This window comes from Falco cherrug, chromosome 6, assembly GCF_023634085.1.
Source record: "Falco cherrug isolate bFalChe1 chromosome 6, bFalChe1.pri, whole genome shotgun sequence".
Lineage (NCBI taxonomy): Eukaryota > Metazoa > Chordata > Aves > Falconiformes > Falconidae > Falco > Falco cherrug.
The window spans coordinates 76,608,748-76,635,299 of record NC_073702.1 but is presented as its reverse complement, the minus strand read 5'-3'; the positions used below and the strand labels follow the sequence as shown (position 1 = coordinate 76,635,299).

The 26,552-nt window shown below is 43.2% G+C and overlaps 1 long non-coding RNA gene across 1 annotated transcript in view; it reads left to right on the top strand.

Moving 5' to 3' along the window:
* LOC114016480 (uncharacterized) overlaps positions 1-26,228 on the top strand; it is a 63,068-nt gene extending 36,840 nt beyond the window's left edge. The window contains exons 6-9 of the long non-coding RNA XR_008732918.1: positions 353-523; positions 16,953-17,098; positions 20,907-21,110; positions 22,069-26,228. This is a non-coding gene — a long non-coding RNA (uncharacterized LOC114016480). The remainder of the gene's footprint in view (positions 1-352; positions 524-16,952; positions 17,099-20,906; positions 21,111-22,068) is intronic.
* The last annotated feature ends 324 nt before the right edge of the window (positions 26,229-26,552 follow it).

Genomic DNA, 26,552 nt, shown 5'->3' with positions numbered 1-26,552 from the left:
GAGTAACAAATCTTGGCTCTGATTCCCACCTTCCATAAACCGCAAGGGTGGATATTCGATTTTGAGCTTGGATTCAGCCAGTTTAGAGAGCAATTATCCATCCATGTTCTGTAATTCAGTTATGAACTGGTCTCCAAACTCTTCTCGCTCCAAGGTCTGAGTTTCTGTTTATTTGGGTTACAAAGCCCGTTTCTGCTGTTGCTGTCTTGCCCTTGCCTCACACTGCAAGCACCCACGAAGCCTGAAGATCCTGGGAAACGGGGGTTGAGCCAATATCTTCTTTGTTTAAGATGGGAAGGGTGTAAGCGGGTGATCCATTAATACAGCATTTATTAATACTTCTCACACACAGGAACCAAAAATTGCAAGGCTTGCTTTGAAGCCAGGACTCTCTCCTGTGCACTGAAATGAGTTTCCAGCAAGGTGCAGGTGCATGCCATATGAGCAGGAGGAACCCTGGGACCACAAGCCAGCAACCTGATGACCGCTGTGTGCTCAGTGCCCGGAGTAGATTCATATCAAGGTGACACTTCCCTGGCTCAGCTATCCCCTTGTCACTTACTGAAGAGCTGTAGATATTTTACTCTTGCAGGCTCCTTTTCTTGCTTTTTAGTGCCTGATAGATGTTGTTCCTAAACACTTTTGCAGGTGATTACTGTGGGGAATTAGTAGGCTTCTTATTCACACCTTTCTGTCCAGCCCTTCTTGACTTGCTTAAGTCATTAAGGCAGAGGAAACAAGGGATCTCACAGAGCATGCCGAGGCCCTGGCCAGCCCCAGAGGGGCTTTTCAATGGTTTAATTTAATTATCACTGTGGGAAATGCTTGTGTAGATGTCAAGCATTTTGATTCCCCTCCCATTCTTTCTCCTGTTAATAGGTGGTTGTGCCACTGAGACGTTTCTTCAGAAGACCATTAATGTGAAGTATGAGTGTTGTTGCCTGTTGACATGCCGGCTAACAGGGATGAGACATCAGACTTAGGTTCCCAGAAGGGGTGCCTAAATATTTGTGGTTTTCAAGCATTATAAATTTTGCTTTCTAGTGCAGGTGAGGTTCGAACCCCTATCTGCAAACACCTGTGTCCCAAGTGTCCCTTTTCAGTAGTGGGGAAACTGGTAAAGGAAAATGCAGATGTGAAAGAGGCCCCGAAGCCTTCAGGTGTGTCAAGCTTTAACCAGTTTCTCCACACCTCCCCGAAGTGGATATATGGAGTCAAGATAGGAATGAAGGAACAAAGCTTTCTGGCTAAATGACATGGGTTCAGTGACACTGCTTTAGGGCAAAACATCAAACTCTTAGGCAATGTCTACACTACAGAATTGCACATTCCAAAGGAGCATTCCCAGGTGCTTTAATTTGGTTTTGATCCTCAGGCCAGTTCCTTGCACGCTTTTGGCCTCGATTCACTAGCATCCCTCCAAACCATTTCCAGGCACAGTTCGGCAACCGGCATGGCCAGGGACCATTCCCAGTTGGCAGCTTGGATATAGCTGCTCTGTTCTGGAAAGCCTGAGAGTTTAATGAATAGATGCAGGCATTTCTGTGCCAGTTGGCCTCCAGGCTAGAGAATGGCCCTGGCCATGTTTAATTTTCTAAAACAGACATAGCCTCCGATCTCCTTCTTATCTCTGCCATTGACTTCCTGGGTAGTGAGGGCTCAGCTGTTTACCTATAAAAATGACTTTGTGAAAATGGAGCATGCATGAAAGAATGGTTTCAGAGACTATTTATTATGAATATGGTTCTTTTTAACTTAACAAGTCATTCACAAACTGATCTTGGCTTCCTTGGATTGAGTTAGTGTTCAGAGACATTCACTGATCATTTACAGCAAGAAACATTCAGTCTCTGGTTTGTTTTCTTTGCTTCCTTTTTGCAGCATGGGACCAGCCAACTGAGAGATCTGCTTTTGTTTTCCCTTTCCTTGATTTGATGATTGAAGCTTTTCAAACAGAACTACAACAGACAGCAAATAGCCACGATGAATTTCTAGATAAATAAACACTCGGGCTGAGGTTATTTTGGAAGAGCGGCAGTCTCAGTGCTTCCAAATGGCAAATAATAGAGTGAACAGAGCCCAGGCATTTTCTTCTGGAGCTGGAGTGCTTCTGCTAGCCATCCTGTTAACCTGTGCTGCTCTGCTTTGTGGCTTTGTTCAGTGCCTCTGAAGTACTGTGAAAGGCACAGCTAGGGCTGCTTAAGAGTCAGTCCAGGTCCCCACTGAGAAGAAGGGGACTCTTCCCATTGCCGCACTGCCCAGAAGTGGGGTGAGGATTGCTCCTGGCCTGCATGCTCATGGGGTGAGGGTTCAGGGGTGTCAGCCCCTTGCAGGGAGGTCCACGTGAGATGACCACTCAGCCTTTCCCTGGTGGGATGGCTCAGGAGACGTGCCGGAGGCAGGCTTGCATGGCCTAAGCATAGCTTTTGGCTCCATCATTTGCTCATCTGTGGCTTTGCCTTCACTCACTTGTTTCCTTAGATGAGTTCCTCTGCCTGCTTATTTGTTTTAGGAAAATTATCGTTCTTGTGTTTCGGTCTGTGTCGTTTCCTCTGGGCCTGTTTTGCTATTGCACAGAGGGATGTCTCTAATGAAGTGGACAGAAGGAGGAGGACTCAGGGCTTATTTTTATCCTATACATAGGAAGTTGGCCAGAACAGGGAAAAATAGAGCAGAAAGTCCTCAGAGCATTTCCACCCCTCAAGCCTGGAGACAGCAGTCCCCACAGACTTTGCTCAAATGTTCCACCCCTGTCCGGGGATGCTGCCGAGGAGAACTTTCTCCTCAGTTTTGCTTGTTTGTTTTTGAAAGGAAAAGTGTGCGTTGCTTCCTGCCACAGGGATGGGGCTTGCTGCCCTGCTGTTGCTGTGATCCAAGTTTCTTTTATTAATGAATTAAACCTCAGGCCTCCAGACTAACTGAAAGAAAAAAAAGAGAAAAAAAAAAAAAGAAGAGGGAATTTGTATATATGTATTGGTAGTGTGACAGCACCTAGAGGCCCTGATGGAGCTGGCGGTTGCATCACACATTTCTAAAGAGAGGCAAGAGCTGGTCTGAGGAGGGGTCTGAGCAGACGGGCTCAGGATAGCAATACAGGGCAGAAATGCAGAAAAACATAATAGTTATGCAGCTCCCACAGAGAAGAGAAAGGAACAGGATGAAGCCATGTGGGTTTTGGTTCAATGGGAGGCTCATTATGCCATTTTGGGGAAACTAAGGCATTTGTTTCATGACTAGATGTTTACCTTGCGTTCACATTTTCTTTCTCCCATTAAATCTCCTTGCCCGAAGGACTGCAGGCCATCTTTTTGCTTTTTTCTTTTGGAGTGGTGATGGCCAAAGAGACCAGACCAACAGGCCAGACAGCCAGGGCTTTCCCACGCAGCTTCCCCAGCACAGGCTGGCATCTCCACTGACCATCTTCCTCCACTGCCGCTGGTCCTGTAGCACAGCTGGGCTTCAAAAGGGGATGCTCCTCTCCCATGTGCTTCAAAGAGAATCCAGGAGTCGCAGAACAATTACTCCCACTCACAAGGCGAGGGGAAATCCTCTTCTAACAGGGGATCATCCTGTTAAGATGAGGGTGTCTGGCGATTTATGACTTGCTGCTTTAAACTCTCTTCCCCTACCAAAGAAACACAGCAGACAGCAAAGCTGGAGGCAGATATGAGAGAGAGCTGATGCTGGCAGCACTTGAAATATAGTGGGAGAGATGGGAAAACCCTTTCTTGCTGCCCTCATTACCATAATAATTTAAAATAGTTATAATCTTATCAGAGGTCGCCACATAAGGGATGTGCAGGCTGGAAATCAAAGCTTTAATAAATAGATATTTTAAGACCAAAAAACACCACCAGCTAATTTTGTCTGGCTTCTTGTGTAATTGATAAAAAAGGTGGGTTTAATGGGAAGGTGTTGTTAATGTGATATTTTTTTGGTAATAATTTTAACAGGAAAACTTCTGAGTGATTTATTGCAAAATCCAACTTATTTTCACTTGATTGGCTTCCATTTTCATTTTCTACTCTAAGTGTCTTCTAAATCCCAAAGACTGCATGCTCTGTAGGGCTTTCTTCCATCTTCTTTTTATTTTTTTCTATTTTTGACTCCAACTTTAATATTGTCAGCCTGGGGCAAAGAAAATTTTGTATTTTGACACTATGGAACTCTTGCAACCTACATTAAATACTGCAAAAATTACTATCTCTGCCATCAGTTTTCTTATTGTCTCTGACATTTTTATAGATATCCCAGCTCATTTCATTTGTTAGCCTTGGCCTGGGTCTTAGATGTGATTGTACCTCTCAATCTCAAGAATATCTTGCCATCTTAATGTCTGGTGTGGCAGTTAGACAGGTTCTTCTCCCAGGAATTAAGAGAAAGCAGAGTTTCAGCAGAAGGTCCTCTGTCACACATTGAAGTTGAATGTCAGGCCATTTTGCATTGAGATCTAGAAATAGGAAAGCAAGATTAATTTATACCAGGTTTTAAGTGGAGAAATGCCATCTCAGGACCTAAAGAGAAGCAGAAGGCAAAGACAGCTGAAAGAGACAGACTTTGATGTGGGCAGTGCAGTGTGGGGCAGCCCTGGGGGAAGAGTCATAATCAGGACAGATCATCCAAATTGCTACCATGCCTCTTCTCCACATGGAGCGACTCATCCAAACGTGAGGTAGTCCGTGTCCAAATTAGGTCACTCCATACCCATTCATGTTCTAAGTATTTCTAAGAAAGCATTACAGCCTGTGAAAGCTCAAGCACACCCAGAATAGCTTTTGAGTATAGAGAAGGTCATGGTTTTAATCCAGACTGAGTCCATCAGCCTCAGAGGGTTTTACACCAGCATCACCAAGATTTGAATTTGCACTGGGATGTTTAGCACAGGTCATTAGCAGGACAGATTTCTTGATGGTAAAGTGAGAGAGCATGACTGTGAATTATAAAGCCACATCCTTACTGGCGGCTATAAATTTGGATAAACCTCCCCCCAGTGCTCTGGATTCTCACATGCTGTCTCTTCAGGCTGTTTCCCTCTCACTTGTGAAATATATTACAGTAGCCAAATAACCAGGGGATGAATGACCTCAATAAATTCACTTGTTCTGCTCTAAGAGAAGATACCATGCTGTGGAGAACAGAGTGAGAATGTATTTTTCTCCCCAAAGTTGCAATTATTCCCATTGTGTGTCAATTTTATTGGCAGGTGGTTTTTTTCTTCCTTTGGTTGGCCCCAATTTGAATTTTTCCATTCTGCTTCCCACTGCAAATGCCTTTTCCAATTAGTGTATTTTTGGTCATACCAATGAAATCTGTATGGGGGAAGAGAGTAAAGCAGGGCAGGTCCTCATCTAATGTGTATTTGCCTTGCTCAACACATTTTGAGATGGGTCTCTGCTGCTCTGCCCAGCTCAGAATCCATGCAGCAGTGCTGCAAACACTGAACATAACCCTACCATAATTTTTGTAGACAGACTTGCTCAGCTGGTTATGCATAGGAGAAATCCTCCTCCAGGTTATTAGAGGAAGGGCTGAATTTCATTGTTTTTCTTTTCTGTAGCATGTACTTATAGATGTACCCCTCCAATGCGATAAAATTAAATATTTATTTCAGGGGAGCAGAGCAAAATTTTTATATAGATACAAAATCAGCCCATCTTCATCTAAAATTCAACAGAAGTACAGGCCACGCCTTTCATTTTACTAGTAACTTGGCTCAGGGCTTTAAGCAAAGAGCCTAGGGGCAGTAGCATCTGAGAGGCTTCCAGCATCAGCAAAAGAAGTTCAAACCTCCCTGGGCAAAATGTCCTAAGCTCCCTGGGGAAACCTCAGAATGGCAGTAAAGGCATGAAACACCTGAGAAAAACCCTACCCCAAATCTCTAAGAGTGTGTTTTTTACAAAACCTTGTCAATATTAATGTAGCTTCTCTTCCAACTGAGAACAAACAGAAGGGACTAAAGCTTTGTTTCAGCATCCATCCAGACAGCTTTCTGAAGCAACAGATGCACGAACCCGATACTGGCTGAGAACAGAGGAGATGCCAAGAAGGAGACAATACAAAAAAAAAAAATCACAAAAACCCTCACCTGATAACCAAAAGAAAATTCATTAATTTTATAATCAGCTCCTAGGCAGCCTAAAAACCCCATGAGCAGCATCTTCAAGAAGTCAGCATAGCTCTGTTTCTATGCCAGGCAAATTACCACCATTCCTGGAAGTGACTCTTGCTTCACCCAGTTATAACCAAGTGAAACATGGCCATCTGGTCTGAACTACTCATGGAATCTTCCCCTGCAGCAGCTGGAGTAAAACTAATGCTTGTTGGGGGATCATCTCACACCATGATGCTCCGAGTGGTGTAAGTGCTAAAATGTCACAATGAAGAACCAATACCATAGGACCTGGAAACATTCAAGGACAGGTTGGATGGGGCTCTGAGCAACCTGATTTCGTTGAAGATGCCCCTGTTCGTTGTAGTGGGGGGTGGACTAGATGACCTTTAAAGGTCCCTTCCAACTCAAACTATTCTATGATTCTATGATGTTGGACATCTGAGAGTAATTTGTGGCTTGAAAAAGGACTCACTGATGAATTTGATCCCACCGTTGCGTACTGGAGGAACACCCATGCTGTTTGCCTTTTCCCCAGCCAGTTATCTGGATTATGCAGCAGCTCCCATGCCAGCCCAAGACTGTTGGTCACAGCTTGACAACCATCCAAGGGGCTTGAGAAACAGCTTGACCATTGCAGCTCAGACCAGACAGGGACAATAAGTCTTCATTTTATGCACGCTGCTTTTGTGTGAGAGCAAAGCACAAGAAAAGGCTCCTGCCTAACAACCCTGAGCAGAATAATTTCTCTACGACTCAGCACCAACAGTGGGCAATGTTGCAGTAGTGGCAAGTTCTTCCCTTTTGCTTATCTTGAAGGTCAGAGATAGAGATAGAGAGAAACTACAAGTGAATGGCACAACAGTCCCCCACAGTTATTTCCTCTAGGCTGAAGAACAAATGTGGAAGGTCTGATCCAAGAAAGTAAGAACCTATCAGCAGGTACTACAGCTTCCATGAAGCTGCGCCTCATTTCAGGTGGTGTTGCAGCTGTCCCTGAGCAGGGCCGTGGTGGTGGCTGCAATAGCATGGCCCTTAGTTCTCAGAGGCAGAAATTCACTGAGAGGTCTTCACGCTACAGCAAGACATTCAGTCTGCAACTACAGTTGCCCATGATTATTCTAATTGCTGGTAGGCTTTTAGCTATTCTTACACAATTTTCATTTCCCATCCCGTATTCTTGGTATAATCTATCTTAGTTTTCCCTCTCTCATCACATATAGGGTGAGCTACTCTTGCCAACACCTACATGAGCCTCCAACTTGCTTTCTTCCCCCTCTCCTCACTGACCTTGTCTACATCTGAATTGTGGTCACAAATGAAAGGATGATTTAAAAAATGCTCTGTTTGAAAGGCCAAAGGCAAACTGGGAATACAGACACCTGTGTCCTGTCTCTGTTGGTGTGAAAAAGGAGAGAAAAGGTCACTCATGTGGGAGTCCCGTAAGGGTTGTTTTACCTCGCACTGTCGCTGTGAAAAGAGAGTGGTGGCTTTGCTTTATCTTCTCTTTTATGACATCTGAAGGTTGGGAGAAAGCAGGATACAATGGTAATAGAAAGCTAAAGTGATTGCTTTAAAGCCAAATCCTTTCATAATGCCCTTAAAATCTCAGTGACTGCAAAGTTTTCAGGAAAGAGTAATATCTTCTGTTAGCCAATTTCAGTTGATAAAGCTGCGGGGAGGGAGAAATAGAGCTTTGGAGCATGTGAGCACTTCTTCGAATCTCTGTAGACTTTGAAATGTCATTGTTTCCTGATTTACCTCACGAAACATAAACTTTACTAAACAGGGTACATTAACGACAAGGTGTGCAAATGTGCCTTTTCAACTCAGGAACAGAGTTGCTTCTGTTCCAGACAGAGCTACCTCTTTGGACCTAGGATGACAAATAAGTCAAGTTTAAACATACGTAGTTGTTTGTAGGCCCCAAGACACTTTATGGCAAATTCGTTCCAGCTACTTTTCTCAATGTCCCCATACAAATAAGACCTAAGCATCAAGGCCAGGAACAAGAGAGGAGACAGTTACGTACAGTCTGAGGATATGCAGCCACAGTGGCTTTTATATATACATAGACACATGTACGTATGTATGTATATATATATAAATTAGGAACCCTGAAACTTAAATCCATATGCAGGAAAGTACGCAAACAGACAGAAAGCTGAAGGCATTTTGGAAGAAAAAGATACTGCTGCTTGCCAGTGTGAATGCAAACTGCATATAGGTTTAGTATCTTACGCTTTGGGGGTTTGAGATTTTCAGCTGGGTAGTTTTCATCTAAATAGAAGGCAGGTGTTTTTCAAAAGGCTTTTTCTTTTAATGCATCCAAGTATTTTTCCAATAGAAAAGGGTTGGCTTTTGAAGCAGAATGGAAATTTTTAATTTGATCTGAAATTTTGTTTATTTTAGGAAAAAAAAAGTGAAAATCAACCCTGGAAACATTCTCACTAAAAATGCTGGCTTTAGATCAAAAAAAACCCCAACAACCTCTTTTGAGCTCTTTTTAAATGAAATATTTCCCTTTAAAACTTCAGTTTTTAAAATACTATGCTTATTTTTCTTCAAGTTTTTAATTGGGAAGGAAGAAGAGACTAGAAGGTGATGAGTAGAATCAACATAAAACCTTTGTGGGGAAAATCAAAAAGTAAGCTTATGTTAAAATGATGATATCGTCAATTCAAAATAATTGCCATATTTTGATTAAACAGTAGAACATATGGCCACATCTGACAGGGCTGGCAATGTTGTGTAGGTGGCTCCAGGGGCTGCACCACACTGGAGAAAAGTTGCACTGTCAATAAAACCAGCCACGGGCTGTTCGCTTCCTATCTTCCTATATGTTAGGCTCATTAATGGAACATCAAATCCACAAATGTGGACATAAAGTCAGCCTATACATTCCTAACTTCAGATACGAGCGTCCGACCACTGCTTGGGGCCTGTGTTTGAAAAGCAGGGCCATGTCCTGAGGGCTGTAAATCCATTCTTTTTTGATGGAAAACAAATCTCAGCGGGTTTCTTTCTTTTTTTTTTTCTTTTCTTTCCTTTTTTTTTTTTTTTCCCTACAAAAGAGTCTTGTATTCTGCACTGTGAGCCTGAATTGCAGTGGGGTGGGGGAAGCTGCAAATCCAGCTCAAGACTTGAAAGATTTCCACTGTCATTGCTAGAGCTGTGCAGAGTCAGAGCCCCTCAGTGCCAAGAACAAACACATCATCACCACCACATAATGCAAACATGATGCTCTTGTAATCTGCTGCGGGACACTGGGAATCTGCCTCCTGGGAGGAGAAGCAGGCAGGGAAAGCCCTGGAAATCTTTTTTGGTGACTAAAATCATGCTTTATTGCAAAGTACGTAAAGGGCCGTCTCTCCTTTCCAGGCTGACTTCCCACCTGCAGTGCGTTGCTGATTTAATAAGGGCTGAAAGGGATTATCAAGTTGTGAAGTTGTTTGCATCCTACCGGGTTGTAATGAATGAAGGTTTTTGTTCGGCTCAGCCAAACTGAATGCTTCTTGGAGTGATCATAGCTGGGGAAAGGCTGTAAGTGACCAGCATTTTTAGTACATGGTTAATGCTTGAATGTTACATGATGAAATGGTGGGTGCATAAGCTTGTTAGTTTTGTACCGTGCCACTTTCCCTCACTCCTGCCCCAACACTTGCTTCAGGCTAAGTCCCTGCAATGGTTTTTCAGTCTGCTTTGGTAATGCAGCATTCAGTGAAAAAGGAAAAACTTGGGACCTTCAACTCCTGTAATTAATGAGCAACAGGAAAGTTCCCTCGCAGGTCTCTGTGTTCGCCTTCCTCTTCTAACTCTGCCCCAGGTTGCCTCACCCTTGGGGAGTTTGTATCAGTTGCAGTTCTGCTTACAAAACTAATGGCAAGAAAGATGCTCATTCCCTGCCAATTCCCTGCAAGCCAGTCGCATCCCCTGCTGAGCAGGACAAAGAGCGCCACAGGCACGCTGGAGTAAAAGCCTCTTAATCCACCTCATTTTCAACCTAATAAAAGCAGAGCAACTCCACCCAATTAGCAGACACAAAAACCACCTGTCCCTTTGGAGGCAGAGCTGTCTGAGTGACAAGAATTTAAAACTCTCCTCTTCCTTGACCGCATGTTTTTATAAATCTGCCACCTGCGTGAGGAGCAGGACCCGGTCCTCTCCTAGACTGTCTTCTCTCCCTCTCAAAAGGTCAAACCTGCCCTGCTGCAGTCCTCACCTGCCAGTGTGGCTGGGATTTTCTCCCTCTTTTTATCCCAGGAGACTGTAGTTATTCCTGGTCTCTCATGCTTCCTGTCCACCAGTGGACTTTGTCTTGAGATGCCAACACAATAGCGAGGTGTCCTCTTGGCCATTCTCTACATTGGTGCTGATGCTAACACAGTGGTACAAACATGAGCTTTACCAGATCAGGAGAAGATGCAGAGCTCAGATCTCCTCTTCATCTAGGAGAGACAAGCAAGCGCAAGCTGTCTCAATGGTTCTGCTCTTACTTGAAATTTCCTCTAGAATGTATCATCCACCATTCAGGAGTCCAAAGCAGCTAAAAACAAAAGTCTGATATCTTCCTGAACTTTCCCCCTGCTTCAAGAAAACAAACAACCTCACCATCTGCTCTCTCATAGCTCTGGTTATCTATACGTCTCCCATCTCTTTACTTGTCATAGCTTTCCACAGCCCTCCTCCATCAGCTGTCCTGTTCAGACATTTTTTCATTTCCTTCTCCCACTCCTGCCTCTGAGCACTCCTTCCTTCCTGCAGATAACGTTGAAAAGGGATCTCAGCACACTTAATCAAGCAGGGTGCTTACCCTATCCCACTTTAGTCTCCCAAGTCAGTCAACGAGTCTTTCCATACTGCTTCTACAGTTAATGAAGATAAAACACTCCTCCAGGGGCCGAGGTACCATCCCTAAGCCAAACTCCTTCTCTGAAACCTTCAGAAGGGCCTGACTGTTCCTCGGGAACCCAGGAAGATGTGTTAAGTTGTCTGGCAGACAGGTGACATTAAAGTGGTATGACTATATCACAAAGACATCACTGTCTCCTATTTCAGGTGCTACCTGAGTGCTCATTTCTCCTGTGGTGTTGGAAGAAGTTACAGGAAGAAAAAGCAAGTCAGGAGTTCATGGTGGGTTTGGTGTGGGGTGGTCCACAGTACAGTCCAGGCTCCAGTAGCTGAAAACTTCTGAGATTATCAGATGGAAAAAGTTACTGTTGTGGGTGTTACTTCATTGCTGTGAGAGCTGACCTGATGGTCACCGCATCCCATTCCAGCACCAGCTGCACTGCAAAGTCAGAGGTAACAACTAACATGAACTGAGCTTCCCTTGACATTTATGTGCGCGGAGAGGTCCTGTTGTAGAGTCAACTGGTTTCTTAGCAGCCTGTTCTCCCCTCCCCCAGACTTTATTCCTGACTCATGTTTACCAGCTGGAGAAAGCATGACAAAATAGTGAAGAAAAAAAAAAAAAAAAAAAGACCTGCTTTGAGCATTAAACTTCATTGCTGAAAGACTAGAGACTACTGTATGGCCTGCCAAGGCTTTAATTGTCAACTTATGTAAGAAAGACTCTTATTTAGTCCCTGTTTGCATTCATCAGGGGGTTCATAAAACAATTATAAGAATCTGGTGATAATCTTCTTTCAGCCTTTATACTCCAGTCAGCCCAAAATATCAACCCAGTAGATGATTGCTTCTATGTGAGGTCACTGAACCACTGACTGGCTCTCTGACTCTTTGACTTTATTATTATTATTAATTGGTTTTATTAGTTACCACTACTACAGGGCATGTGAGTCATTCACCCTGTCCACAGTCCTGAATAGCTTCATTGTATTATCCTGATCAAAGTTGGTCCTTTCTGTTTCCCTTTCATGTGATCTTCAAAGTCATCTTTGGGTGGACTGAAAAATAAAAATCTCAAAGGCAGTTTTAGGCTGAAACAAAGATCGACAGCCCCACATTTTTGGTAGTGCAAAGATTAAAATCTTATGGTGTTAGAGTGTCATCTTGTGAACTAAGACAGGCGTGAGACAGCCACAGATCCCAGCTGGAAGCAAGTCAGTGGACTCTCCCCACTAGATTGAGGGGCTCAAAGTGAGTGAATGACAGATTCTGGTACTTCAGGTTAGCTTGAAATCATTTCACATACTGGATATGAAATGTTATACTTTAGTGCTAACTGGTTGCTGAAAACCCTGTCTTGTGTGCAAATGAAAATAAGACTTTAGGACTGGTTTTGTATTCTTCTTTGCAGCTGGAATGCAAGTTGTATTTCATGCAATGTGCCTGTCATTTTAAAGACAAACTGTTGTAGATCAGATCTTTACATAAATCATTGATTCAGGCCTATATCTGGAAAGTTTCAGCTCTTGCAGGACAACGTAATATTTCAGTCTTTGATTTTGATTGCTGCATAGACAGGAGAAAAAGGAACATTTTATCAATGCTATATTATTTTCTAAAGAACTGAAACATGTTAAAGTCTTGTTGAAGACCAGGGTGGTCTAGAGATCCTGAGGTCTCAATTAGAGCATGTGCTTAAGTGTTTTATTAATATGATGGTCTGCCTGGCCTCCTGAGTTGATGTTGGTATGAAATTCATCTCACAGAGACAAAGCAGTCAGATTTAACTCCCTTCCTCATAAGCTTGTACATCTGACTTGTAGGCAGGATGGTATCAGAATGAAGTGAGGTTGAATTTCTACTTCACTGCTCTTTAAATCCAGTGTCATGACAATTTGAGAACAGAGGGGATCCAATAAAAGAGATTAAATATCAGGAAAAGTGAGACAAAATTTCTTTTTGGTCTTATGGGTTGTCCTTTCAATATAACTGGATAGAAATACGAATCTCTCATGGGATTTTCCATTATGTCATAATGAATAAAACACTCTGAATTAAAAATATTTGTCAGATTCAAATATTTCTAGAGGACAAAATCTGGAATTTAACACTTTTCATCTAAAGATGGAATTAGCTTGGGGAAAAAAAGAAAAAAATCATATCAAGAAACCAGCAGAAGATTCCATCACTCATTGCTTCCAAGATCAGAGAAATTTCCTCTGCTGCAGGAAAGGAGTAATTTATACTTACTTCGTATATAGTGGTGAGAGAATAGAGCTTAATATAGTGGTAATAAGATAAGCTGCTAAAAGCTTTTACAGAGAAACCAGCAACTTGGAATGGGATTTTCACCGCTGCTACTGAAAATGGGCCCAGATTTGAGGGATATCTTTGCTAGAGATCTAACTACATTAGAATTTGAACAGAACTAATATTTTTGGCTTCTAAGCAGAACTGATTTTTTTTCTCCCAAGTTAAATAGTGGCTGATTCGTAAAGTGTCCCTGAACCTAAAAAAAAAGGGCATAAATGCTGCCTTGTCATATTTGCGTATAAGCCAATATTTAGCATGAAGAGAGAGGTGATAAAGGGATGCAGTATGACGTTTTGAAAGGAAGTTGTGCAGAACCTTTACCTATAGAGCATAGGACGCTGCAATTCTCTTCTACATCACAAATTTCCCCTTTAGGTGCCTGATCTCCAACTGAGTTCAGTGAGAGTTCAGCCGTTTAAATCCCTCTGTGGACTGGACACCAAGTTACCACCTTAGAGCTTTGATGAATTAGATATTCCAGTGTTCCTGAGAAGGGATCCAAATTGGCTTTTTTTTTGCTGAGCTCACAGGAGGTCAGAGAATGACTGAGCCTAGAGACAGGAGGAATTGGCAGTTGTAACTCGGAGACTGGGATTTCGCAAGGTTGGAACAAAGGCACTGTACAGCATCATCTTTGGGTTATGATTTGGCAGATTTAAGGACTGTGGGAAGAGGTGTTCTCACAAACAATGAGCAGAACTGCTAACATAGCTTTTAAACATTGCAGCTCAAAGATCAATTTGGCTTTGGCCTTTGCCAAAGCTACTTCTTAACAACTGACTTGAAAACTGCAAGGATGAACTGTCTTTTTTCCTCCCTATGGGGCAACCACATTTTGACATTGTGGTTCCTAAATGACCGGCAAATAATTTCTTATGCTGGAAATGAAGAAAAGGGAAGGGAAGGAAAGAAAATAAAAGAAGCAATCTTTTCTTTTCCTCCCCCAAAGTTAATGAATTTTTTATAAATGTGTAAGCATGTCACTATTCCAAGCCACATCAAATCACTCCTAAAATCTGTATTTTAAAAACAGGAATGTGTATAATATGAATAGCTTAAGGAATAAAATGCAAAAAGATGTTGATGATGCTGGATTGCCAGCCAGCTGGAGAATTAAAAGAGAGGGAGAGAGCGTGATGAAGAGAAGAACAAAAAAGCCCGTGTTTCACTGGCCAAGTCAACAACCCTGTTTTTTCATTCGCCCCTCGTTATGGAAAAGTGTACTCAGGTTGTCCTGGAATCCAAGTTCACTGTTTTTAAGGAGTCACATCAGGGAAAAAAGCATGATGCAGTGCAGAGAATTTGACAGGGAACATCTGGACACCAAACTACTGGAGCTGCCATGTTTTGCAGAGGGATGGCTCTGAGGATGAAATGGAATGAACTGTAACAAATATGGGATTTTGCTGGCATCTTTAATTTATTTAAATACATCCCTGGCTTTTGAGCTTTTTTTTTGTTTGGTTTTTTTTTTGTTTTGGATAATATTTAAACAAGTCAGAAATCCTCTCTCCTTCCTGCCCTTCATTACACATGACAGGGAGTGGATTGCTCTGGCCATCTGTAGATTAGGAGTGAACAGAGCTGCATCTGGATGGGCTGGGGATCACATGAATGCTCACAGCAAGCCCTAAGCAGTTAACTCGAAACCTGCCCTTCCCTGGATGAGCCAAGACAGTATCACAGTTTTTGCCAGGGTTGTGTGAAGTAGTGTTGGAGCCTTGTAGCTAAACACAGCTAGAGAGCGTTTGGGGGCCCTCCCTAAGTTAAGCACCTCTGCCAATCCTGCATGTGTCTATGAGTTTTGTTTGATAATAGCATTTGGCATTTATTGTGTGACATCTTGAGCTTATGAAGCCATTCCTGAGGCTTCACTGTAGCCCTACTGTGATTATAAAAGCTTCACGGCAGAACACAAAAATAAATGTGTCAGTGTTTAAAAGAGGGAAGAGCTAATAATGAGGTGGACAACCTGCAGGTCCAGAGACAGAGGGCTCGTGGCAAGCCCCAAAACCCCACCTGGGAAGAAGCAAGGTAAAGGGTGGGCTGCTGAGGATGCTGCTGCTGACCCCACCGAGGACCAAGCCAAGCCCTGTGCCCAGGGGTTGGTGAGATGATGGCTGGGAAGCCACTACCATCCCTCGCCTGTGAACTGCTGCCAGAGGTTTCTCCCCCTCCCTCAACTCTCTGATGTATGGGTATATGTCCTGTGGCTGTCAGCCATATGTTGCTTACAGGGATCAGGAAAGATGGTAGGTGGGAATTTGTGTGGGAGAAGTGGCCATGGTGGGTTTTTCCCTTTGAAGCTATTTCCATCTCAGGAGGTATGTTTGGTTCCTCCTTTTACATCTAATATGTTAGGGAGAAGGATAGAACCACCCAACTACAAGAGGAAATCTTTGGGTTTGGCCTGAGCTGCTACACGGTGAGGACTTTCTTCTTCAGTATGTCAGTGTCCTTTCTGAAAGTGATGGTGCACAGAAGGACTTTTTAAAATCTTTTCTAAAGAAAAAGTCTTGGTTGCAGGTACAAAGCTGAAAGACATCTCTTCTGGGGTGGGAATCTGGAAAGAAAACATTGGAGAATGCTTTCAGACCTGCCCATCAAAGGAATCTGTTCTCTGTAATTTTATTTTATTATATTGAATAATAATAACTGGTCCTTAAGCTGTAGGATTCATTTCTTGTGGCTCTGACAGTAAGGGATGACTGTATGAGACACTGACCCATTGCCCTGAACTGACCTGCCTTTTTGGGCAGAGAAAGTGTCTTTTTCTCCATGCCTGCACACACAGACCTTGACCCAGGTGGTGAGCCTGCTTAGCAAAGGGCCAATTCATCATAAATGCTGGCTTTCATTATGTGGATATTTCTTCTTTTGAAACTAGAGCCAGGCTGCCAACTCGCAGCATTTTAGAGGATAATTTCACCCACTATGGAGTGGGCAGCAGTGCTCCCTCATGGCAGCAGGGATGGCTGGTGCATGGACGATGGTGCTGGAAAGCCCTTGCTGGTGCCCTGACTCATGGTCTGCATGACCTTGAGCTTGTCCTCAGCTGCTTTGCACCAAGGGAGAGGAAATGTATTGCTCAATGTAGCTCAGGCCTCGCTTCCAGACATTGTCACGAGGGTGAGAAGGGCAGGCGGGGATGGCAGCCAACGCAGGGTGACTAGCAGCAAAACAGCTGCTGACAGACAGGAGGACAAATTAAGTCAGTCAGTGCTGGCTCTGCTGTGGGGAAAGGTCAGCACCCCTGACAGAGTTTTGATCGCTGCAAAAACTACCCAGTGCTGAGTCTTGGCTGTGCTGGAGGTGCCTAGAGTGTCTGAGCATCCAGCCCAGAGCCGGCTGCCGTGGCGAGGCAGGAGCCATGCCGGACATCCCGTGGGCTTATCTTCCATGGCTGGGCACGCTGGCTTGCCTGCTATGGTCCTGTGGCTGCTTGCTGCTCTTATTTGCACCCTATCTAGCAGCCTGACTATTCCTGAGTCAGGAAAATTTCTGAATGCAAAGATTACACCTAAAGGGTTTCGTGAAAGAAAGAAAGAAAAAAAAAATCTGAGCTCTCCCTTTGCTGAAGCCAAGCTGTTGTCAGCTTAAAGAAAATGTTTTCTCTTTGTGTTTGGACAGTTTAACAGATTTATTTCCCCCTCCTTTCCCTCCCCCTCCTTGGATGAAGGTTACAGGGATTTCCACAAAATATGTTTGGAGGAGCCAAACTTCAACACCAGAAGTTTTTAGTCAGACCGTTGGAATGATCAATAAATCGGTACCGACTGATCTCAGAGTCTGAGGATGTCTACGAGGCACAGGCAGCTCTTTTAGGTAAGCTGGAGCAAGTGAGTAAGTCCAGTAGCTCTGGAGCCAAACCCTAAAGTGGATGCAAAATCATATGGGGAGCCAGTGCTGTGATTTTCAGTACAAGGGTGATGTAATGATTGAGTACAGTTCAAGTAAGTAATCTAGTCATCTGTTCGCAATTTTGAATTATGGCTGATGCAGTCTCTGCCTGCAAGCCAGCAAAAAGAGAGTGAGAATTACAGTTATTGAGTCAAGCCAAAGGCAGGGAGCAGCATCTTGGCATCGGCTTGGGGAAGTGGTGGGGTGGGGGATGCGCAGTTCGAAATGCAACTTGGGGTCTAGCATGAGCCTGAAATTTCAGAGACAGCTGGGATCTCAACAAAAAGGTGGTAGGTGGACAGTGCGCTGAGAGGCAGGGGCACCTGTGTCTGGTCGTTGCCCCAAAGAAGAGGAGAGACATCAATCCTGAGCGCGAGTAACCAAATCCGAATCCATACCACCCAAGACAACTTCTTTGAACACATACTCATCTGTGGTGTTTGAATTCCACTTAAAATTTAGAGCCATCCAGGGCCTGACCTTTAGCAAACCACAAAGGCAACCCATAAACCACAAGGCTGGAATCAGCGAGCGAGGACAAGTAAATCCAACATATTAGCATAGACTTTCAAGTGCAGCTGGTAACCAGGGATATTACGAACGGGAGACAAACCAGTAGCATCTATGTAAGATCTGAGAGTGTAAAGCTGTACTTGGTAAGGGCTCCACTGAGGTCATCACCCAAAAAGGGGAATAACACAGCGTGATGTTTAATAATAGTAGGTGGCTGACTTCACCCCCCGCCGGAAACAAAATATTTTTGTCAGAAACCGTAAAAACATGACATGAGTCATCTTAAAACAAACAGTGGCTCAGGTGCATCTTAGAGCAGAGGATACATGGAAAGTCCCAAGATGAGACCATCTCCGGAGTGCTGGGTTTTGGGCAAAAAGCACATATTGTGAGCTAAGCATTGTAGGGCCTGGTGGAGATCTATTGGGACTGGGATAGTAAAGGATGTACTAGTAGTAACTGGGAAACTAAATCTGGCCCCAAAAATCAATACCAGAGCCGGGGTTTTTTGAGAAGATGAATAGCTTCCCCATACAGTGTACATCTGAGGGATCATCCACTAATGATGGAAGATCTTTGGGCACTGAGCAAAACACTAACAAATAATCCATTACACCAGTCATTTATACCCAACCTGCAGTCTCCACTGAAGGTTATATTTTTCCCACTCTGAGTTCTAGGCTGACTACAAAAAATAAGATAAAAACACCTGTTTTGAAGTTTTTGCAGAGAAACACTATACTTCAAAATATTTCAACTGTTTGTCAAATACTGTTATGCATAATTAAGCCCGGAGGTGGCTGCCTTTCTTGCATGGGAGAAATGATGCATTACACTTTTTGTGTGGATATCTGGTGACCTCTTATTCATGCTAGGGAGGAAGAGATTACTCAGAGCTGTAATGTGGTTGTAATGTTCTTTTGTGTTTGCCGTAGCTGCTTTATCTGGCTCATCAGAGACTTACATGTATGTTAAAAGTCTCATGGTGATTCAGTGGAATTATTTTGACTTTATAGTCATATTTGGATATTTTAAGGGTATTTGGGTCAATAGGTATAAGACCAGATGCAGCATTTACACCCATAGTTGAGTTCATTAATTGAAATACATAATCCTGAAAAGCATCTTGCTTGTTTTGAAGATGTTCTTTCTATTTGCTGTATATTTGATCTTTTTGGGAATTTCTGAAATCCTAGCAACAATAACCATCCTATTTGTTGAATTGTTTGAATTAAGACTAGTCACTCCACAAGTACTTGCACTAGATAAGCCTGGTTTCTAAAGGGTTTGTGCCTCGTGTTGATTGACTTTTAAACTCAATCGCACTGAGGATGCATGTGAACTTCATTAGACATCAGAGAATCCATACTGCAACAAACGAGTGGTGTGAGATGCAGGTGTTCTGTTTTCTTCTAAGTCAGGAGTGCTGGCTGAAGTCTTTGCACAGCTGGCACATATCTACCATCCTCTACATGGAGTCTCAGGTATCTATTAAAAACTGAGCTCACGATGCAGTCCTTTCTTCTCTGGGAAAATTAAGAGGCCTTTCCTTCTCCACTTAGCTGCCTATTTTTATTTTTAAAAATTACAGGGATGTAATGCAGCTAAAACCTCTAATTAGCAGTAACATTTGCTTGAAATGGTTAAAAAAACCTCAATGTGCAGATTGTCAGGTAGGGAAATACAGACAATGACTCAGTATGTCTGAGTGAGTCTCTTTCGTTAAGGAAGGCTTGGTTTTGTCTGAGGAAAATTCTTATGGCATCAGTTATGACATTTTGCAGCCTGGTTGGTCCAAATCTGGAAGGTTGTTACTGCAATTGCAGGTACCTGGATACAAGCCCCAGTTTTGAGGTGGAGGCTCACAGAAGGTGCTGCCTTGGACATCAATTTTCTTTTTGGTATCTGAAATGTGGCAGCCCTCACCCCTTTTACTAATTAATTTTATCCCCTTAAAAAGCCTCTGGTTGTTCCTAATTCCCATTATGAAAACTCTGGATATTCACTTTATCATGCTACACTCTTGGTTTCACTGCATTTGGCTCCTTGTCCAGAGTCTAAGCAAAACAAGCTTAAAAGAGCAAGAGGATCTCTCAGGGGATGGATCTTCCCTGCTTTGACATAAGCCAGGAGTTGTTCTGTTCAACGTCAGTTTCAAAGACTCCTTGGTAAGAACATGCAATCTAAAAATACTGGAGACCAAGATAAATCTGGACAGATTATAATTGGGATCAGGATGAAGTGGTTGTAACCTCTCCAGTAGTGTGGAGGTGGAGGCTTAAGACCCCAGCCTGGCCACTTGATGTGATCTGGAACATTATTTTACCACTCAGGATCAAATACATCCCAGATATTTTCATCTGTCCTTTCTAAGCATTTGTACCGTTCATTCCCACACGACCTGAGTGCTGATAATGTGGCTTCTGTATATTTTGTTTTCTTCCAAAGCAAGATTGTGATGCTTGCCTTTCTCCTGGAGATGGGCTGGAGGACAGAGGGGTTGAAGTTCGTCATTTCCTGTTGATATATGGCTGCTGAATAGCAACTTGTTGAAATAATACATACATCTTACGAAAAGTCCCTTTTTCACGTATGCTCTACTTAAACAGAAGAATTTCTGAAAGAATAACACTGACAGAACAGCATTTCTCTACCAGGTTGTGCAGCCCTGCTCCTCCAAGCACTTCCCCCAATGCATGTCAGCTAGGATCTGGGCGGTGAGCTCACATGATGCCTTGGAAAAAAGACAAAAATCTAGGAGGCTTTACAGGCACTGCCTACTTTGGTCTAGCTCAGTATTTAACTCTTGGCCCCAATGTATCTGAGTGACTTTTTCAGAAGCTTTTTGACTTGAACGCCTCAGCTGTATTGACAATTATCTCTCCTTTCCCCTCCAGCTACCCCATTGAAAGAAAACCCTAATTTCCCCACAGCAAACCTCGCTGTTGACATGTTATGCATTGTTCTGCTTCAGGGTGAGCAAAAAAAAAGTTGGAGGCAAATCTGACTAATCTCCCCTGAAACTGTGAAATCAGTGAAAAAAATTTCATTTGGGTACAATTTCAGTATTGTACCCACGGGCCAACCACAGTTTTTGAAAGCGCCTTCAGAGCTACCCAAAGATAGTGTTGTAGTCATTAACGTCACTGATATTGTTGCCTGAAATAGTTGCTTTATGCTGCAGTGGACAAAGAATTCCTTCTTATCCCATTGTTTTCAGAGCTACTGTGTTTGGGACGTTCCAGGACTGCTGCAAATTGCTTCAATTCTTTTCTGACGTGTCACTCACTAAATGTTCAGGGAGCGTTTCTCTAATCCTGTCCAGATGAGCTGCGGATTCCAAGAGGTTTCTGTTTTTGGATGTAGGTTTCTGCCTATATGCTACTGTTGGGCTCAAGTTCATTCAGAGGAATTGCATTAGCGGGTATGCAGATTTATTTCTTTGCTTCTGCTGAATGTGAGCTGAAATTGTTTGGTTTTGCCAATTGCCTTTCCTGTGCAGGGGGATCAATGTCCTTCCTTTGCATTTTTCATAAATTAGAGTTATGAATCAGAGCTTGATTTTTATTAGTTTTTCATAGGGGCTGCTTCCTCCTGCCACCACTTAATTCAGTGGGAATTTTTATTATTCCCAGTTCTTTAACAGCTGCATATTGGGACCTCAGATGGATTGGAAACTCTGTATTCACAGGGAAACACACTGACAGAGACAGTTTCTGCTTCAGAAATTAGAATTTCAAAAGAAAAGGCATATATGAAGTAGGAGAAAAATGGTATGTTCTCCTTAATGCAGGTGGACAGAGAGACCTGGATTGACTGATAGACCCAGTATCACCCAGAAAGTCTTCTGCAGTTTCCCACTGGACATCTTCCAAGTCTCAATGTGACACCTGACTTCAAGTTTTCTTGCATCTGTGGATGGATTTCACATTTAAAATTAAAAATCACGATCACTAAGTATCAAGTATGAACTGCACCAAACTCAAACGGAAATATCAACCAATTAAGTTTATTTTGATTGACATGCTCTAACACAATACCCTGCTCTCTGTTGTATACAAAGATTCGCTGGTTTCTGTCCATAAGCAGAGCTATTTTGCAAAATTTTAGCCAAAATTATTCTTAGGTTAATGTCAGAGGAAAAAAACATGGTTACGCTGTCTTGAAAAAAACCCATCTAAACAGCTGTTTTGTCAAACCTTTAGTAGACTTGGTCTGTGGGAGGAGTGGGATGCCCTGAAGTCAGGGTATGGCTTTGGCAGTTCTGGTGAAAATCCATCCAAGATTGGCAAATGTCTCTGAAAAATCTCATTTGGGGGCTGCTCAGCTATCCACTTCAAGCTTATAAGGACTGAGGCACTTCTTGGTTTTTCTTTTTCCAGAGTGCCTCTGCACTGACCATAATCCAGCCCAGAGCTACAATAGAAGACCATGATTTTCTCACCGGTTGTACCTCCCATATGGAATCCATTTCAGTGACATGCTGAAGAGCTGAAAGACTGTAATTACTATGCTTTAAATACTCACCATCCTAGTATCGTACAGAACACAGGGGAAGGAAGCAGCCTCACAGTAATTCATCTTAATCTGATGGTGAGGACGTTGGCAGGCCAACATAATGAAGGAACTGGACGGAGGGCTTGCAGGACTTACACAAAAGTTGTGTGGAGTACAGCGGGATGGAGCTCCAGGCTTTGAGATAAGAATGGTAATCAGAAAAGGTGAGGGTGACTGGGGTGAAGAAGCCTGATGGGGTCAGTAGAAGGCTCTATGCTTGGTGTCACAGAGGAAAACAAATCTCTGTAACGGATATAATTGTCCCTAAATTATTCTGTATGCTTCTGCTGCTGCTACTGACTGGTTTCCTCTGATGTATAACATCAGTTTCTATTTATTTCAGGGTCAGAGAGTGAATGCTTCACACTCCTGTAGTCCCTTCCATGATATCCATCACACTGGTATCCAAATATTTCACTGACATTAAAGCACTTGAAGGTCTTTGCAATATTCCTGATGAAGAGAGGGAAGAAAGTGGGGCAAAGAAAAACCTGACTAAAAGTAGACCATCATTTCAGATGCCCAGTTACTGGTATCTGTGGCCTGCTTTTGCAGGGATTACAGGAGGCCAATTTAAAATAATTTCTGGAGCTTCAGAAAATCTCGTAACTAGTTTGACTAGTTAGTTTTGGGGTATTTTTAAAGTTACCCAAATCTTATTTTGTGTTCTTTTAGTGAATAAAAGACATTACAAAACGTGCACATTCGGTACCAATCCTAATCAAGCCCTGGAACAAATGTCAGTACTCTTTGCTCATCAGTTTGGAGGAGCCTGAGGAGTAAGCATGAGAATCCCAGCATATTCTTGTTAATATTGGATGTCACCAAATCATCAGGCCTCCAGCTCACCAGAAAAGTAGAAAAAGGGAAGATGAGGAAAGATGACCCAGATTCTTCCTCATTTCCCTTACGACTCTGATGTAATCTCAAGGTGTTCCAAGCCAGACAGGATAAGAAAATATTTTTTCATTACAGTGGTAGTTTTAAGACCAAATGAATCATATATGCACTGTTCTCTGTTCTAGCCAAGAAAACCTTCTCAAGACACAACGTCAAGAAACAAGACTGTGAATTAAGTAGAAATTTTAGGAGAAAGTTAGAAGGCAGAAGACAGTGAGGTAGAGGATGTGGCCCAGAATTGGGAATCTGGCACCGAGTTCTGTTCTTAGCTCTCCCAGCCCCTAGCTGGGTGCACATCACTTTCCTTTCTTCACTCACGAGTTTTCATGGAGCCCACAGGCTATAGGGTAAGAACGTGAATAGTGTCTGGGAATAGAAAACAAACACTGAAGACCAGTTCAAATCTGTGTAGAACTGGGTGAAGCTCCATTACCAGGACTTTTTTCTTTGAGGAGATGGGGGAGCCATATTCAGATAGATGCTGATGTGTGTTCTTTCCATTAACTCCATCAGAAGTAAGGCGCTGGATTTTATTTTTTTTTTTTTTTTTTAATGACAGATAGCCTGAAGTACTCTTTTTCTCTGTCAACATAGATGCCTCAGAGATGCCCTGTGGCTCATGATCAATGAAGATGCTGAAGTCAACTCCCCACTGCAGAAGACCAGCTTAAACTAGCATTCTCAGTGAATCTTAGATGTCAGCCAGGGAACGAGGTAGAAAAAAGTTACTAATTTGTTTATTTTTCTATAACCCAAAGCAAATTTGTAAAAGCAGCCAAGGTTCATTCAAACTCTTAGACACTAAATATTTGTGAACAATCAGAATTACAGTATTTTCCAAACAGCTTTAGCATAGGAAAAAGCAGGTTGGAGGAAGGGTGGGAACAGAAAGACTTGCACAAATACACATGTGCCAGTAATGCCTTTTTAGAGGAACTGGGGTCCTGGGCATGAGATGAGTTTGCTCTTCTTCATCAGCAGTTTCTTTTCCTCCTTGCTTAGTTTAGGAAATGAGTCTCCAATGTTCTGTTTTCTTTTCTTCCAGAAATCAGACAATTAAATCATAAGCACATGGTCAACGAAAAGAGCTGCTGACATGCAAATACAGATAAACAGACTGGACCTCCATCCTTGGAACTGTCTTACAAGGTGGTCTAGTGGGACCTACCGAGATATTTTTAGCTGTGACCTGATATGGTACTTCTGTGGTAAGGCCTGGCCCTTTTCACTAGGGCTTGTCTGGTTATACTGCTAAATTATTAGAAGAATCCCAGTAGGGCTTAGGTCAACTGTTACTCACCCGGACAATTTCCAAGACACAGGTCAAGACTTGACAAAGGCCAGAACACTCTCCCAGCTGGCAGCTCTATGTCTAGCCACAGTTGCTTTCAGATCGCTCAGCCATCCAGTGTGGGACCATCTTGGCATGTACAGAAGCAGCATAGCGATGATATTTACAAGGCCTTTACGATCCACCTCCTTTCCCTGAAGCCCATGGGTCCTCATAGTTCAGGATATTAAGATCACGCCTAAACCCCAGTCCTTTCTTTGAGACGGTTGCTACTCCTGGCACAACTCACAAGGTATTTCCACCTAGCTGAAAAGCAGGCTCCCAGATGTGTACTTCCCTCTTGTCTCACTGACTAGTTACTAGGTAAGGGGAACATGTTTAAATTATTTAGGTGTCTTCATGAGGATGCAAGTCTTCCTGTTACTTAGTGTAGACAGAGTTAGTTACTTCCAGAAAGCATCATCTGATGCAGGTGCTGAAAACAGATGCTCAGCTTCATCCTTGGAAGTTGGATGTGTGTCTTGTCATAGACTATAGGGACCGTTTAGGAAGGGCAGCCACCCAGAACAGACCGCTACAGCAGCCGTTTTACACTGTGCTGTATAAATACTGCCCAAACAGTGGGCTGGAGGAAAGCTGAGCTCAGCGCATCTGCTGGTGAGCTGTCTGTGGTAGATCCAGTGTTTCCCATGCTCACTGCACCCAAGCAGGATGAAAAATCTATATGTATATGAACAATTAATTTTACATGAGCTCATTCTAGGATGGAGGGCTGGACCGCATATTAGATGAATGGGGGTTCAGGCCTACTTTTTCAGTGAAGTCTTGAACCTCTGCCAGCTCATACCACTTGGGAATCTGGCCTGTTGCTCCTTATTTGTACATTAACTTTACTTAATTGGTAGATTTTCCATGCTTAATGATTACGAATATTTAAGCAGGAGTGTTTGTTTATGCTTGTTTAAGCAGGGAAGGTACCATTTCAAAGAAAAGACATTTCAAGAATGGCCTAACTGCAGTCCCGTGTAAAATCAGAGGTTTGTGTCTCCCGCGTGAGTTGGTGGAGCACAGAGGGTGGCATTCAGCAGCAGTTGGACAGCATCTGCAGCTCGTGCATTGGTGGGAGATGAGGTCAAGTCTCGACATATTGTACCTACATCCTTTTCCCCCATGCCGCAGCTGTCTCTGAGTGACTAGAAATGAACGCAGGTGGGAGTGAGCCATAAGGAAAGTTTAGAGACCCAGAAATAACTGAGTCCCCTCCCTGCGCCAGTGTCTTTGTGTGGGCCGTATATTGCATATGTATTTTCTGGGGCAGACTCAGATTCTTTTGAGCTTGGCACATTCTGGTTAAGATGAACGCATCCAAGTGTTGACACAAAAGCTGACTACACCATATACCATGGCCCCATGCCACCTCCAGCTGGCCAGGGGCCGGGCTGGCATTGGCTTTGGTTACTTGATTTAAGGCAGCTATAGAAAGAGGGAAGGGCAAAGGGTGCCTGAGGTGGGTTTACCTGGCATCCCAGCTGGAGGAAATGGCCTGCGTTCTTCTGCAGAATAAGGAGAGAGGGATGAGTAGAGGGAAATAAAGTAAATAAAGCAAGCCAATGGCATCATTAAAAAGGGGGTGTACCACATTTACTGTGAGAACATGTGACTCAGACATCCAGACATGAACATTCCTCCAAAGCCCCAAATGCACACATGGAACCAAATTTTTTTGGCTTCCCAGAATGTCTTAATTTTATGATTCTGTGACTCATTAGAAAAAGCAAAGTCCCTAGACATGCTGCATCAGGACCCAGTAAACACCAGTTGCTGGTGGGGACACGGGGATGAAGGAGCAGGTGAGGGAGGGATGGAGGGATGAAGGGGAGAGCGAAGGAACAAGACTCTTGTCTTCTCTCCCTGCCCCCCACTTTCTCCTTCTAGTGGTTTTGTAAACATGTTTCTCTCTTTTCCTTTCTTTTTTTCAGATTGGAGTGGAGGGGTTAACAGAGGTCATGTTAGTTTAAAAAATTATGGTTAACCTTACAAGCTGGGTTGCCTTAGGTCACAGTGATACAATCCCCCTCCCTTCTCCTGTGCAGCGGCGGTTCACAAAAATTCCTCCAG